This window comes from Cyclopterus lumpus, chromosome 10 (genome assembly GCF_009769545.1).
Source record: "Cyclopterus lumpus isolate fCycLum1 chromosome 10, fCycLum1.pri, whole genome shotgun sequence".
Lineage (NCBI taxonomy): Eukaryota > Metazoa > Chordata > Actinopteri > Perciformes > Cyclopteridae > Cyclopterus > Cyclopterus lumpus.
Window position 1 is genome coordinate 19,621,499 of NC_046975.1, and position 17,510 is coordinate 19,639,008.

A 17,510-nucleotide genomic window follows, 5' to 3' on the forward strand; every position below is an offset into this window, starting at 1 on the left:
ACATAATGAAAGAGTCCTGAGTTTCCATGCAAAGCCTGAGTCAGACAATGGGATGGAAATCAATGCAAAACAAGCAAGAATATGCAACAACAATTTCTGCTCAAAGTTGGTCTTTGATGATGGCCGGTTGGTGAGTAATGTGAATGCAAACAGTGGCAGATGGAGTCCAGTCTACTCATCGGGAGAGGAGGAGCATCACCATGTTTTTATGTTTTGTTATAACAAAATGTGTTTCCAATATTTACACTTACAAGAACCAATGAGCTAAAGTTGGCATTGTGTGGCCAAGTTTAGCTAACAGGCCTCAGATATATCTGGTGCAGAGCTCCCAAGATTTATCTTGTTTGTCTCAAAATCCAAATGCAAACAAGTGCCATTTTCAAACTGCATGAAAGTTGTTAACAGAAAACAACAACATTCTCTGGCAGATTTTTATCGTTTGTAGCTACTGAACATAAATTATGACCGCTGCCCAATTTACACAGTGAACTCTTGGCCGTTTCCTCTTCAATAGGCTCTTTATGCCAGTTTGTCCACCTGACAACTGGTCAAAGATGGGTTCCTCCACTGTATTGTTTTGAAATATGAAAGAAAAGAAAGAAAAAGAGTGGACTAGGATTTTCCTCTACTCTTTAGATGGGCCAACAGAGGGGTCAATCCTTCTCCAAGAAAACACTCTTGGAGCTTATTCACAGCCTATTGCATCGTGTCATTTTCAAAACAGGTAGTGAGCAGCCAACTAGGAAGCCGTCGAGGGTAAATGACTAAATAAAGCTATAGTAAAAATATATATTTAAAATATCAGTATTCTTGTTCATACAGTGTTTGCTTAAAACATCACCATGTCCAGGTTAAACAAAATACTGTTTAACAACTGCCTGAACCCAGTCTTTGAGGCTAATGTTAGCTCAAGTGGTTAAAGTCTCTACATAACAAGTCTTGAAAAGCGATTACTATAGTATTACAAACATGTGCTTGTGTGTGTTCGGTCCATTCATTGTTTTGAAGTGAAGTGGTCCTTGTTCCAGCAACTACTTTGCATGTGTGTGTGTGCGCGTGTGTGTGGGTGTGTGTGTGTGTGTGTGTGTGTGTGTGAACTCACCGTGTAGCAGTGAAAGTGTGTCCAATATTCTCCTCCCTTAGCCAGAGAACCACCAAACCATCTATGGCTGCTTCAGGTTGTGGCAGAAGATGAGCCGGTAGTTCCTCATTGACGGACCGCTAATCCCTCTTGCAGGATCCCCTTCTAGCTAACCGAGAGAGAGAGGGAGAGAGAGAGAGAGAGAGAGACGGAGAGAGAGAGAGAGAGAGGAAAAGAGATGGGGTGAGAGAAAGAGATGGAAACTGGTAAGTAACAATCCCTGATATATTTACAATCATATGTAAAGATACTTTCTATTGGAATATAATGCAACATTGTTTCAGGCTGTAACATATCTATAGCTTTTATATGTGCTGTTTTCAACAACTGAGGTGACGTGTTTGCTAGAAGATATATTATGGTGCATAAGAAGAGATGCATATTACATTTGTAGCAGCAGCAACATCAACAACAGCTATTTTGGATGCAACTGAGTATCACCTAGATCTCATCACTTCTGATGATTCTGGTTCTTATCAAATTCTGCTACAGATTATCACAATTCTTCATATTAATTCAGTGTGAGAAAGAAATACAAAGTGTTGAAGGCAAAACACTGGTTTAGTCTGCCATAATCAGTAATGTGTCATAACTACCTTTGCACTGAGCAATAATACAAAACATAACTTTTTACTTCACATCAAATCAAAATAAGATTCATAAAATGGGAGCTGCAAACAAAGACGCTCAGTGCAAAATGACAATTACGACAGTTAATTACTGTTCATTACATCAGGGCATCGCAGCAGTTAACGCCATCATGACGACGGATTAAACTGTTTGTTTAAAACAGACAAAGACAGAGTTCGTCCTGCACAAAACCAACACAGCACTGACTGCTGAATTATAATAGTGAATAATTAACACGTGATGACTTAACCACACGCAGAATTGGACACAAATGGCCAATGCAACACAAACGGAGGGGAAGGGTTCGCACAAAGAAAATAAAGCGAAGAAAATAAACACTAACCATCATAAAAAGCCAGCCTTCGCACTAATATTTGTATCTGAATCAAACCAATTAAAACATGTAACTGGTTGAGGAAAGTTAAAGCCACATTAATTCAGAACTCGAGGTCCTCTTTTGTTCTCAATTAGATATTTTGGTAAACATGTCTCCTGTTTTTGTTTTCAGTGTTCCCCCTGCAGTCTTTCTGAGCCCTTTTCCCTTCTTCTCTCCCTTTTCTATTTCTCTCCTCTCTTTCCTCTTTAATCTCATCTTCCTGCCGCGAGGCTTTAGACGTCACGTTGTCCAAGAGTCTGCTGCGGGCGAGGACCCAACGCAATAATTAAACAGGCACCAGTTGGGCCAGAAAGCCGTGGATGTGCGATCTGCATGCCCGTGCATGCCCAAGGAAATGTGAGCAAACTGCCACTTTCAATCTGGGGACATTAACCTGTTAATTGCTGCACGCATGTCCCGTGTTTATGCTTGTATGTCTTAAATTGAGTCAGCGGCTCGCCACATGAGCCCAGTGCAGAGCGGCGGACATTAGCGAGCCAGTGGGGCGCATACTAAATCGCATTTGATGCACTAAACACTCAATACGTGTACTTTTGTGTGAATAAACTGTAGTATGTTTCTTTTCAGAAGCACTTTAATTACCACGTCACTTCGTGAGAGCCTCCTCGGATGCACGTTTACATATTGAATTCTCATACAGTTAAGATTCTCTTAGTTAATTTCATACGTAGGAGGAAAAAAAATGACACACTGTTTGCGTACTAATTAGATTGTTAATAAGGAATTTCAGTTCATTTATATGCGAGATGGGATGAAGGATGAAGGATTTTGTTTGGTGTGTCCGACTTGGCTGGTCTTTGACCATATGGTAAAATATGAAAGACACAGTTCTGAAGTCAGAAAAATTCAAGAGACGGAGAAGGCAGGGAAAATGTGAGGCAGAAGGAAAAATACATTTACTGGAGGAAACTACATCTTTTTGGTTTAGTTCTTGAATTTTAAAGTTATTTATAACTTTAACGTTGATGATGAAGAGTTAAACACTGTATTTTTCTTCTTTTCTCTTTTTGTGTTTTACCTGAGCATCGAGAACACCTGTATCACTTGTGTTTTGGAGAAGTTTGAGAAGGCATGCCAAAGGGTTTGGTTTTCGATTTCCATGAAATGCCAGTTGTTTGACTTTAAAATGCTTACTTTAAATTTGTCCCAAACATTGCAGAAAGTGTTCAATAAAGTTCCATGAGCTGGTTTGTCTGAATGATTGTTTTAATGGACCGCGGTCTTTAATATGCACACATGCACCTGGTTGAGCCTGGAACTCTTGTGCCAGGTTTCCTTATGCAACAACTCTTTTATTCTTGCTTTTCTGCTAGAATACACCGTGTCCGGTTACCACTCCCCTTTTCTTCCCTTTCATTCATCGCTATGCTGCACGTTACACAACCCTTCTGAGGCTTCACCTCTAAATGAAGCGCAGTCGAGGCAGTAGAGACGATGCCATTGAGGAAGCATCCTGAGTTATGAGGCACTCTTTAACTCTGCCTGTGTGTCTTTCCCCTTCTCTACTGGCAATTATTCAGAGTTACAGCTTTTAGTGGATTCAGCCCAATGGCAGCTGCGATTTTGCCAAATCCTCTTTCCAAATGTTTTTATTTTTTAATGACGACCATATAGGTGCTGTTTATCTAAAAAGCTCTTTACTTAATACATTACATATAATTCCAAGCAGTAGTATAAAGTTACGTATTAACCCATGCATTTATTTATGGGACTGGAAAGCAATGTGTGCCACACAGAAGCTAAAATAAATCACATTGGTCTTTTAACTTTTCAGGACACAGGCAGCAGTGAGGAGACTGAAGAATCGGGAGCTGCCTTAAATGGACCTGAACTGCTCCTAATTTTTCAGTTGAACCAAAGCCATTAAGAGTAAGCTTTACCTGCCAGTCACTGGCCACTTTCATAGATTGAACCATAAATGTGTATGACTCACTTGTACACAACCAATATGACAGGATGGACCCTTCTGCCAACATGAAGGCAGCTTTTACTGAAGCAGAGTCAAACCTCCGAATGATACGCTTGATTTTGTTTGACCTTCCCTATCCCTGAAATTAATGTTTTCCTCTCATGCCATGTTGCCCTTTTAGGGACAAATACAGCAAATCCTCTGAAACATAAAGAAAACATTTAACCTCATTTCTTCTTTTTTTTTTGTATCTGTTGTTGGCTGAAATACCGAACTTCATTTTCAGGTTTTCATTATTACTTAAAGGTTATTAAACGGGGGTTTCAGGAGTCGTACATGTTTGTACAGATTGCGGAGTACTCTAAAAGGCATTCTTCAGCCCCTATTCTTTTCACAAAACCAACTGAACTGGCACTGCTCGGTGCTAAGCCTCTTTAAGAGCTAGTGAAAATCCCACTGTTGGAGCTGGAATTCTTAATATTGGGTCAGTGCCCTATTGAAACCAAAAAAGGTACCTACCACAAACCAGATAATGTAGTAACTGAATGGATGTTATACAAAAAAAAAAAAAAACTGTACTACTGTTTGAATATTGTACAATGATTATTACGGCCAACCATTTGGGAGCCTAAATAGCGCAGTACAATAGTGCTTACACCAATCAAACGAGGGCGGTCCTGTTACTGCCAGGCTCAGACGGATGAGGACAATGACACTCGGAGATTAGGGAACTCAATGTTCCCAAACCAGCACCTTGTCTGCTGTGAAAGCTGACCCTAAAACGGTCTTTGCGGTGAGGATTCGGTGAGTAATGGAGCGGTCTAGAAAAGCTGTGCCTGTGTTTCTTTCTGTCTGACTGACTGGGCGTCTTAATTCCAGATATCATGCTCGACAGCGTCCTGCTCAACAAAGACGCACCTTGTTAGAAGGGAAACAGAGAAAGTTGAGGCGGTGCGCCGTGAGAGAGAAAGAAAAAGTAAGTGAGAAAGATCAAACCAGGAGCAGGAGGGAAAACGGCCAACGGATCGCATGAGAACGACCCAGAGGAAAGGTACACAAGGGGAGACGCAAAGTGAAGCGTTTCATTCTACCGTTTGCACAGCGATCATCTAAACTAAGTTAACAGTCACAAGGTAAAACAGATCCTCATAAGACTATGAACCACAAAGCCTACGAAGTCTTGGATCTACCAATCAAAGCTTTTTTATCTCACTGGTAGCTTCTTTTTAATACATTTTCTTGAACAGAAAAATATTAATACCACCCTTTAAATAATATATCTGGAGAGAATTCCACAGTGTGACGCAGACCACTGAAAAACGTGTTCTGCTTGAAGGGCAAACGGATATTTCTTTCTATGGTCCTCGTCCTCTGAAATAAAAACAAACAACCTTTGTCGTATTTTCTGGTGATATTTTAAAGTGGCACCTGCACCCGTCCAGAGATGAAGCGCTCTGCAGGGTGGCAGCAGTTAAATCAAATGTCATTTTGAAGAAAGGTCACAGGTTCAATACCGGCAACAACGGTTGACCCTGTGAAGTATATGCTTTAAGGAGACATTTAACTAGTGAATCAGTCATTTTGCTCACAAATAGACCGATCTCTAGACCATAGACTGTAAGTACGAAGTCCCTGTGACATCACCCATTGGTGGACTATGGTTTTGAAGCCCCGAGTTCGGAATTCTGCCCATCGCCATCTTGTTTTTTTTGTTAAACCAGGAGTGACACTAGAGGGTGGAGCTACGTACAACCAAACACTGATTAAAACAATCAAGAAGTTTACAATCACCTTTCATGTACTGAACAAAAACATTATGTTCAGAGTTAAAGACCACAACAACTGTGGTTGGCGAACTGTCAATAACACAGTGGCCCCGCCCTAAAGCATACTCTGCTTCATGGACTATTTTAGTCTCAATGGGACCGTCATTTAGGAAATGAACATAATGCTGTGTTGAAGAAGACTTTTAAACTAGCGATTGAGACCATGAACTCACCCTTACTTATTATACTGATGGGAATCGAGTGAGAAGTAGGGACGGAGAGCTCTCCATACAAATCAAAAAAATGCAAAAAATGCACGTTTCAGGCACTTCCTCATTGGCCTAACTTTTCAGACCCAGGGGTTACCGCCAGCAACACACACACACACACACACACACACACACACACACACACACACACACACACACACACACACACACACACACACACACACACACACACACACACACACACACACACACACACACACACACACACACACACACACACACACACACACCTTGAGAACCCAACGCATCGTGTGAGTGATTTCATCTGCATGAGCACAGAGACAAGCGGATATGAATCTCTTCAACCAATCACCAAACACATGACTGAGATTATTATCTGCTTTGTTGCCAATGGAATGAAAACAGGTAACACTGTGACCCAAGCAAGCACCTGATAAAAATGCCAACTGCTGAAGAAAATAACATTTTGACTGCTAACAAAGAGACGAGACGGGAGAGAGTGAGTATGTGGCAGAGAGACAAGGAAGAATTTCTTTTTACGGGAACAAATCTACAAGAATGAGAACGTTCTTCTCTTCGACTTAATAGTGTCTCAGGGAAACTTTCCCCAAATAGGATTCGTGTGTTCTGTCTTCAAGAGGTCTTTTTCCACAAACAAGTGTTGGAAAAGGAAGGTCACCGTATATTCGGGCTGATAGTGTCATTGAAGTGTAAAAACACTTTCAGGGCCATTTTATGCGCGAGAGTGAAATTGTGTACAAATTAAAGTTAAATTTAACATAATTCATACGACTCATTATGCGTCACGTCACGGTAATGATCCATGATGTTTAACTGCAAGAAGCAGAGGTCTAATTATAATCTGCTTAATATGAAGTTAGCGTTTTATGTTGATCTGATTGGCACCCACAGTAGCTGTATCAGTCTACTGTGTGGGAAACACAAAAAAAATAAAACGTGTGCAATGAAAGAATGTGGTTGAGAGTGTATAGAGTACATAGTGCACTCTCTCTCTCACACTTCCTCTAAAACCTGCTAGTGCACATTTTTAGACATTAGCACTGGATCTTCCAGTTTTACTTGTGGCAGTATGAGTAAATACACAGTCATCACAGAAAGTTTAAGTTATAATAACAATAATAACAACCGTATGTAACCTTAACATGCAGCTTTATTATTTACTTTACTACGCAGAACGTCATTTTCTGTATCCCGTTATCCGTTTGTGCAACTATGAATGTATCCGTGTCTTATGGCCAGGAGACAAAGCGGACCCTTATTCACATCTTCGATATGCATGTATAATGTAGATTAATCTGCAAAAAATGTGCCGGTCAGCATTCAGACATCAGCCTTATTCATGCACTGAAGCTCTGGCTGGACAGTTCCCCACACACCCAGTTTCTCCAAAAAGCATCGTAACACACATTTTTTGGGAACCCTGACTTGTACTTATTACTAAGCATTACTCATATTACTAAGTAATATTTGCTCTGGAGAAAACGTGGTATGAGGAAAAGCGATGGGTATTATTTATGTAATATGCTTAAAAATCTAAAAAAGGATATTTAATTGAAAACAAACGGCAGCTTTCAGCCCAAATGAGCTGTTAAATTCGGAATAATCCTGTTGAGTCAGAACTATGGGAACCCTGTGGGCTGGTGCAAGACAACGGTAATTTGAATACTTGGAACTGGCGTGTGGCATGAGTCTGAATTCAAGAATCTCTTCCAATTAATTTCAAAGGATGCTTGTACATAATTTAACATGTCACCGCTCTTAACCTGAGATGATCTACTGCATATCTGTCAGCTTACTTAGACAAAAAGGAGTGGTTGTGCACACGCAGAGCATTTTCTATCTCACCGACGCAACGTTTCGACCTTAAACGTCTTCCTCGTGCAAACATCCGTCTCTACGGAACAGCAAGCCACATGCGTGAAACACAAATGTCTTTTTTGCTGCTTCTTTTGCGCTGCACCGACCGGGGTCGGCCCTGCACACGATCCGCCTATTCTATCCGCCAGTTTACACACCAGGCGATGGATCATGCTGCTCTCCGTCAGCAGCGGCGCAACTGTACGAGAAGGATGATGCCTAATTTAATAACATAACAGAGACCAATAGAGGGAATAAATACGGCGATTTGAGGAAACCATTGAAATACATTTACACAGTCACGACGGCTCATTATTATTTTATCATTTCAGCAATGTTTATGCATGAGTGGTATTAATTCTGCCATCCGGAGTTAGTTCAAGGAATCAAGCTACCAATTAATTTGAGTGCACGATTTAAGTTCAAACCGCGGTTATGTGTCTTCCAGGAAGATACCGGCAGGTCAAACCAGGCTGGGGGGCGTGGATGCAGATAGATGAAAGGAAAAATACATTTTTTTAAAAAAGGGAGGAGAGGCAGCGTTATGGAGAATAAAAAGAGCATCCGAACGAGAACGGCAGAAGAAGATTAGAGGATGAAAAGCAGCGGAGAGAGAAAGGATACGACGGGGGGGAAAAAAAGAGTAAGTGAGGTTAAGAGAGCCAGAGCGGGGGCAGCAATCAAATAGAGGCAGTAAAGTCAGCGTTTGGCCTTGAATCAGTAGCAGCTCACTGTCCTAGCCTAGTTTAACTGCTCCTCCCAGCCTCGTCAGTGATAAATTAATAAGCACATGTCTTCGGGGGAAACCGTTTTTTCCGGCCCTCGTTATCTCTTACTCTAACCAAACTAGCAGAATCTTCCCTCTACTTATTTTGAAGCTGTAGTGAACGTCCAACAAAAATAATGATCCATTTTAGAGACTTATTTTGATACCGCACTATTTAATTGTTAATGGACAGCGCGTTTGAATTTTCTTCAACTGGACTTTCCTTGAAGAGGATCTGATGAATATGCCTGCCAGAGGGGATGATGAGAGCCGAAGCTTGTTCCAGGCTGCCATGTTTGATGTAGAGCTGAATTATTGTTGGTTTATTGTTGATTAACATTAAAAAAAACATCATTTAAATAATGATGAATCAATAAATATCGAAGCGTTTTTTTGGGGGTTCCTGGTTCTCAAAGAGATTTGCTGCTTTTTGTTTGGCTTTTGGACAAGGCGTTCAAACAATAAAAGCAATCTGAAGTGCCATGTATCTGTGTAGACCAAACACTAAACTAATTTATCAAGAAAACAATCTGCAGACTCGTTGATAATCAAAATAATCATTAGTTATGCCAAATTTGACCGCTTAGGAGTGTACATTTTTTTGAACGCGTCCACAAAAAGAAAGAAAAAAAGAAGCCTATGCTCTCATCAGCAACATCTCACTTCCGATGCACACTGTGTCGTTTCACCGCGGCGCAAACCACAGCCTCCTGCAGCGAGCGGTTAATTGCCCCTGTGCAGAGTTCAGCCCTTCAGAAGGAGGAGGTTTCTCTCATCTGGTCTCAGGCCTGCTTTGCTCTACAACTCCAGGTTATCATAGATTCGTGTCACTCTCATGGGAATCCTGACGTGCCCTGCAAGTGCTCTAAAAAGGGAGAAGCAGTAAAATAATAAAGAGCCATTATTTGCTGGCCTGGGGGGGCCGTGACACTGCAGAAAGCGTCCACGCCCACAGTGTAAACAAGCGCAGCTCTGTTGCGTGAAGTTTGCTTGGCTGCCATCTGGGTGAGCAGTCATACTTGAGTGCGAGTGCGAGTGCGTGTGCGTGTTCTTTGACTTATTGGGTCCTCGAAACAAACCATTCCTCCGAGTACCAAAAGGAAAAGCTTTAGATCCTCATTGCTCCTCACATAAACCCTGTATAAAACGAAAGCGTGTGAACGTTTACATATTTGCTCTGTTGTCTTTATGGGATGGCCACTTCATTACCAATGTCCTTTCAAAAAGGGCTGTCGCAGTAAAGGGATTTCCTCTCCGGTGACAATGATTGGCTCGACAGCAGAACATGCTGTATTATTATTATTATTATTATTATTACTACTTTATACTATAACTCATTTATCCTGATTTTAGTGATGTATAAATAGGCTTTATTGTTCGGCTATTGGTATATTGTTCCTTTTAAAAAGATGACAAACTAATACTTGTTCATTGTTAAATGCAGAAGACTACAATGAGGCATAGGGTTATTTTTCAGCCTCGTCACGGATCCAAACAGATTGAGCATGGGTATTAAATACGATCAATAAAGTTTTGTTCCAGCCTTGTGTTGCAACAGAACTGTGAGACATTTGTAACACTCTGGGATCATTCTGAATATTTTGAATGCATTATCTGTGCACAAAATTAGGAATCGGCGGTATCAATGAAATGTGTAATTTCCATCCTCTGTGTCATATCGTATTTTTAATTTACGGCATTGATATCCGTTTTGATAATGTCTGTTTTCTGGGGAAATTGTTGGAGAAACAGTTAATGTTTTGGCTAATACCGTTTATTAAATCTCATCCCAAAAAAAAAAAAAAAATCCAAATTTGACCATAAAGTGATAGTTAAAAATGACTTGCAACATTGCCCACAACATTGGTCTAATAAAAGCAGAGATGTTAAAAAGCAACAGCTGCGACAGTAGCAGTATGGCAAAATCTCATATCATCAAATCACCCAATCCTAGCGTAACATTATTATTATTTTTACAAAGGATAGCTGCGCATTGTTTTGTAGCAGATACATTTTTGCCCGGATTCTTTTTGGCATTTCTTGTTTCCGTCACTGAGGTTTACAACACAGAACCACAGTTCACCACTTCAGCAGAGCTGAGCCAGCGACGGTGCAATGAGGAAGTGAGACCACGGCGAAACACAATGAGGAAATCCCGAGCCGGTTGTTAAGTATCGTTGAATAAACTGTCTTTGCTCTATTATAATAGAGATTGAATGCGACTCAATTAAAAACAGAACAAATAGCTTACACAGGATAGTGCTAGTCTTGTCATATTCATCTGTGCCTGTGTGTAAACAATTGATCCAAACACCAGCTGTGAGGGTACGCCGACGAACAAGCAGCTTCCAAACAGTGACCAAGCAGACTGACAGTAACCGGCTAAATATTGTTATAGTTTTTATGTTTTGCTCATTTCAATATTTTGGTTAAGACGTTTTTTTGATGCATGTGGAATAGAAATGTACCTGATTTTGAGATTATAAGCCATTGGGCCATACGTGAGTGTTTTGTAGGCCAATGACGGGAGGTGGAGAACATTCAGAACAAGGACAGATTAGCAAGCAAGAGATCAATAAGCTGATTTGCTGCTCAATCACTGCCCGTGGCCAAGAGTCAAAAGCTTAGTTTCCACTTGCACCTTAAACTATAAAAGCTCTAGAAGATATCTGAGTCAGGGTCATGTGATGACCACACACACACACACACACACACACACACACACACACACACACACACACACACACACACACACACACACACACACACACACACACACACACACACACACACACACACACACACACACACACACACACACACACACACACACACACACACAGCAGTGCCAACTAAAAAGCCTATTCAACATCTTCATCATCAAGTAACATTACTCACTCCAGAGAGACAAAAAATACATAAAGCTTGCTGCAGATAAAACTATGATAAGTAAGCTGGAACATGTCCTCGAGATAACTCGTCTCAAATGTGTCAACGTGACGTGTCGTGCGTGTCCTGCTATTAAAATTTGGTTCAACCGAAAAAAAAGATGACCAATTGGTCACTGCACGAAGAAAGGCACTCACTTCATCGCAGTCCATCTCGGTCTATTCAGGGCTCTCCCCGAATGAGGATTTATTTTAGAATTGGCTCTTCTAACCAACGCATTAACTCCAGGGTTGGAGACGTTTCTGGTAAATCAATCTGCCATGTGCTCATGTTTTAAACTTAGGACATATTGAAGACAAGACTTGGTTTGTAATGCTTCCATCCTGCGACGCCGTTGCCCCTTGTTTTTTTGTGCACTATGAAAAAAAAGAAAGCGTGGTGGACCACGAGGGGGTCTTCCATACTGATGACTCGAAGCACCGACCTCTAGGGGAGCGCCCCGGGACTCAAGCTACCTGAATGGCTCCAGAGCAGTGTTGGCTGCTTTTGATCTTCGGGTCTGCTGCCAGAGAGCAGACTTTTGATACTTTACTCTTCAACCCAAGCCAAGCAGCTCAATTCCGCCAAGTTCAAGCCAGGAAAGCTCGACTCTGAGGTAGAGGTTAAATTAATCTATTAGCTTGTGTATTTTCAGAGCATCAGTCGACTTAACAAAAGGTGAGCACAGATCACTCGGTATCTAGACAGTGAGGACAGTGATAGACCCACATTAGGCATCTGTTTTTTCTTGGAAATCTATAAAAATAGAACTTAAATAGAGCTAAATAAATGAATGATTTTTCTTTTTTCTTAAAATTTTTTTTTTTTAAATAGAACCAGAAAATCTCATTTTTACACATATCTTCGGTCCATCTCTCAGTGGGAGTATTGTTTAGCCCATTAATGAATGGACAGGACTTTTGACAATGAGGTAATAATATTCATTATAAACACTTTTTCTCAATTTCTTTTAAAAATATTTAAAGATGTGTTTGCACTACAAGGTCAATGATCTAAAAAAGGTGTCACTTTTTAGCTCCGGTACCATGCGATTGGGTATTTTACATGAAGACCGATGTGCAAAGAGATATTTTGGTCTTGGAAATTTCTAATCACACTTCAGTTTTAAAATATCTTCAACAAGGAAAACATCAGACTTAATCTAACGCAAATGTTCACCAACCAAGAAAGGAAATGAAGGCTTTACAGATATAGGCTATGACGATTTCTCGTTCTGTATTTTCAGTCATGTGACTTCTATCACAACCCAGTCTCTCTTTTTGCTTGACACACCCAGCAGATGCTGGACAGTTTGAGCGCTGCCCCTAAACCAGATTACTTCAACCCGACCAGCCGTTCAGCACAGGATTTCTCCATCTGCCTCAAGCGGAGGCCTTCTGCTTCTCAAGCCTTTGTTTGATACGGTATACAGCGCACAAAAATGACAATTATACGGCACATTACAAGAACAACAAAAATGATGCGCTTCTGCCTGATATCTACAGCTACATTTTACCTTTTTGATGTCCTTCTGGCAAAGAGGGGATTAGATTAATTAAAAAAAAACATTTATGGATAAAATATGCAGAGGATGATGTCTGTTTTGGGTAATCAAATTAATTTAATACCTGACAAAACGAAGAATTTCCTGTGATAAATGGGGGGGAATGGAAGTCAACGTGTCGGCGTGTCACATCAATTATTTTCTACATTTCTGCGGCACAGCGAATTATCCGTCAACCATTATCCGTCTTCCTTTAACTTAATATGCTTCAGTGAACATGCACCTGACTGGCAGATTACAGTAATTTGTAAGTATAGTTACAGTCCGAGGTATGACAGAAACAATGCTCCTGTGGGGCTGATATTCGTGGGAAAAGAGGGATAACAATACATGCATAAAAGATTTGTCTTACTGTAGAAGCCTTTGCTATTTCAGCTCCCTAATGGACTCACTCCATTTACACAATCTTTTGGCCAGGTCAGTGCCACACTGCGGGAAACTGCCTTCGGCCCATTCCGCCTTAATGTATACCAGAAGACAACGCTCCAAGGCTTCTTGCTCAGTAACGAGATATCTCTTGGCCTTTATCATCGTATTTCTATCTAACTTCACTGCTTTGACCACTCCGTGAAACCACTGTTATTGTTTCTGTTGCATCTTCTCTGCGAAAGAGCCACAGTTAAAATTGATGACTCACAAACAACTCATTATATTTGACACAATAGAAAGTGGCATTATGAAACATATTTTAATGCAGGTGTGAAAACACGCAGACGGATTAAATCTGGTGAATTTCCGGCGGTGCGTGTGAAGCTTTAAAGAGGGATTTGGATCACATTTGGTTTAGCTTGGCCCCCGTCCACAGAGTCTCTAACAACCACTCAATGACCTGGCAACAAAAATCCCACACTGCAGGCAGCTGTGGGGTTATGACACTGCTGTGACTGCTGTGTGTGTGTGTGTGTGTGTGTGTGTGTGTGTGTGTGTGTGTGTGTGTGTGTGTGTGTGTGTGTGTGTGTGACTGCTGTGTGTGTGTGTGTGCGTGTGTGTTTTCCTTCCATATAAAAACTATGGGTCGTCTTACGTACACAGTCTTATCTCACACGGCAGGAGGTTGGAGAGTTTTGACATCGTTGGTATGTGCATACGTGAGCTCCATCACATAGAAGCCTACAGGTTCAGCGACGGTACACTTAATGAGAATAAATGCTAATCATAGCACAGAAAGAGAGAGAGAGAGAGTTTAATACACCTCGCCAAAGCTTAAATGATTTGTCAGTCTATATAAGTCGATGTAATCAGTCTTTTCATTCATCCTTAACAGTTACTCCTCAAATGTGAGGACTTTCTGCTTTTCTTTGTTACTCGACAGTAAACTGAACATCGTTAGAGGTCGATTGTTTCGTCTCGCACAAAACAAACAACTTGAATATGAAGTTCTAATTGAATTTCACAGATATTTTAAAGGCTATGGGGTTTTTGACTCAGCCAACTGATGCAGTTTAATCCCACAGCCCTGCATTAAATTCTACCTTTATTAACTGTATGTTAGTGGTGCTGCTGAATACAGAATGACTCCGAGGAGCTGTTCCAAATATCGAAGCTCATATATTTCGAGGACAAAATCTAAGAATAGCACAATTCAACAGCAAACAACAAACTATAACCTCACAAGATTGACCATGAAATGGTCTTCACCGACAAAAACAGTATGACCTTCACGACGGTAGGATTTATTGCAGGACTGTCGTCTCAGACTGCATTAGTTTAACAGAGTGTATTAAACCATCAATCCAGAGTTTTATTACAGCAGCTGACTCGACAACAGTCCTGCTAACATTTTTTTCAACATCAGCATCAATGTAAAGTTGACCTTTACTCCAGTCTTTAGACATATCTGCTCTCTCTTACACAAGAACCCCGTTGTTTTTTTAACAGGTTCAACTTTACTGAGATATAGGACAGGTTTTGCATAACTCAGATAAGACCATTGATCGAGTGTATTCCTCAAAGTAGCTGCAGTCAAAAAAAAAAACATTCATCATAATGAGCATGTTTACTTTTCAATCTAGAGTATAATTCCTCTTCTACGTCTTTATAATAAATATATCAGGTGTTCCACCCCTGAGTATAGATATACGCTACATGAGTATATTGTTAACACGTAACGTCACACAGATGCATTATTTAATAAGCATAGTGCAGAAGCATTACAGGCTGCTGGGGCACTCAAATCCTACCAGGGCAGCTATTTATAGTACATTAATAACTTCCTCAACGTCAGTCTTTATTGCAGTTTTCACACGCTTTCATTTACTTAAACTCTCATTTAAAATGACGTCTTTTGTTTTAAATATTCTTCTTCCTACAACTTTAAATCATTGTGTGTTTAAATCAGTTTGTCACATGCAATATAAATAAAGATAGTGTTGTGTGGGAAAAGAATGAAATCATCATCATTAGGATTTATTGTTGACTGCAAATTCAGATTAAATGATTAAACGTTTAGTCTACAAAATGTTAATAAATAGGGAAAACGAATGTAATCATTCACGTAAGGCCAAGTCAATGTCTTTTTTTATAGCTTGTTTTGTCGAATGAACAGTCATAAAAAATAGAAATGTACTGTCACATAAGACTAACGCATAAAAAGATGGAACCTTTGGACTAATATTTAAACAATAAACTGATAGATCAGAAGCATTTGCAGATATAATCAATGCTTCAGCTGTACAATGTTGCAGAATCAACTTCAAACAAACACTTCCCAGCACGTATGTTGTCTTTAATCTATATTACCTGAATATACAGTATGTGTAGATACAAACGTGTGCATGCATGTGAGCATGCACAATATTGTAAGTGTGCACCCAGTACGTTTGAAATGCATACTCGTGCCTATAGTCCACCATATGGAGTCCTAATCCAGGGGCCCAGGATACAATTATGCAACGTGCAAAGGATTTTCAGAGAGACCAGAAATAAAAGTCAGAGACCCCCCCCCCCACCCAAAAAAAAAAAGACATCGCTAAATCAATGATTACACATGCAGAGCCCATTGCCCAGGAAACGGGCCAACAGATTAATGGCAAACGCTGAGCCACAAAACACCAGAACATTCCTGCACAGACAGTTTAATATAACCGAGCTGCAGGGGCATCGGCGTCAATCGTGAAAGATGAAGCTTTCCAGAAAAGAGTCGGAACAGAAAACGAAACTACCGGCTGCAGTTTCAAGAGGAACCAGAACTTTAGAGAGCCGAAACAACAACAACAACAACAACAACAACAACAGGACGGATGTTTTCTGAACACGGTTGTGTTCAATAACCGTACTAAAAAAAAAATTTTTTTTTTAAACACACAGGTGACTCTGGAATGCATCTCACATTCTTGATGCAGAAGCACAAACACAAATATTACAGTATATAATACGAAGCATGTGCAGAACAAAATACATAAAAACAAGAAGCATTATTCGGCTTCGTTTGTGGCGCTCGTAAACCCTCAATGTAATAACGTTGCTCCGGTTTTGTCCTCATTCTCTTCTGGCTCCACAGATGTGATGGAGCTGCCGCTAGCCGTTAGCTCCCGGTGAACACAAACGGAGGAGCAACAAAACGGTTTTAACAACCGCCGCGCGACTCGCCGTTCGCCTCGAAATAAAGACACGACGGCGGCAGACGCGCGTTCATAAACTACACGTCAACCTTTCTTATTAAAAACAGATGACACGAAGCGGCGGGACGTGGTTAGCTTCACTCAGCATGCTAGCAGCTAGCCCGCCGAGATGCTGAGTGAACGCTAGCTCGCCGAGCTAACGGTCGAAAAAAAAAAGAAAAAAGAAAAGCTTACCAGGTCAAAACAAACTGCAACGAGGAGCAGAGACGCATCAATTTCCGGATCGATCTCTGGAGCCGATGTTGGGAGAGGCGGCGACTTCGACGGAATCAGAGCAGACGGAGCAGAATTGTCGTCGGGAACATGGCAAAGACACTCGACATTGATGCGGTTCCTGTTTTTTAGTGCTCGGACTGGCTCGGATGCCCGTTTGCAGGTCGTTGCTTAGCGAGTGAGTCTCTCTCTCTCTCTCTCTCTCTCTCCCTCCCTCGCTCGCTCTCTCTCTCTCTCTCGCTCACAAACACACACACGCACATGCACGCATACACACACCCTCGAGGGACGGACCTGCCAAATACTGACCCCGCCTCTCTCACACTGAACACAGCGGGAGACAGCTGCCAAATACTGACCCCGCCTAGCGGACGGCTAACTTCTCACATACCAACAGAGACAACATGTTTCTTTCATCTTTGTTTGTGTCTGTGTGTGTGTGTGTGT

At 41.0% G+C, this 17,510-nt stretch overlaps 1 protein-coding gene across 10 annotated transcripts in view; it reads right to left on the minus strand.

The window, feature by feature from the left end:
- fam13b (family with sequence similarity 13 member B) overlaps positions 1-17,298 on the minus strand; it is a 64,034-nt gene extending 46,736 nt beyond the window's left edge. For 7 of the 10 annotated variants that reach the window (XM_034543798.1, XM_034543800.1, XM_034543804.1 and 4 more), the window contains exons 1-2: positions 17,025-17,298; positions 1,103-1,250 (exon numbers count right to left, since the gene is read on the minus strand). The gene's annotated coding sequence lies outside the window, so the exon portion shown is untranslated. The remainder of the gene's footprint in view (positions 1-1,102; positions 1,251-17,024) is intronic. The other 3 variants (XM_034543801.1, XM_034543795.1, XM_034543802.1) reach the window with 2 other exon arrangements.
- Between the last annotated feature and the right edge of the window lie 212 nt (positions 17,299-17,510).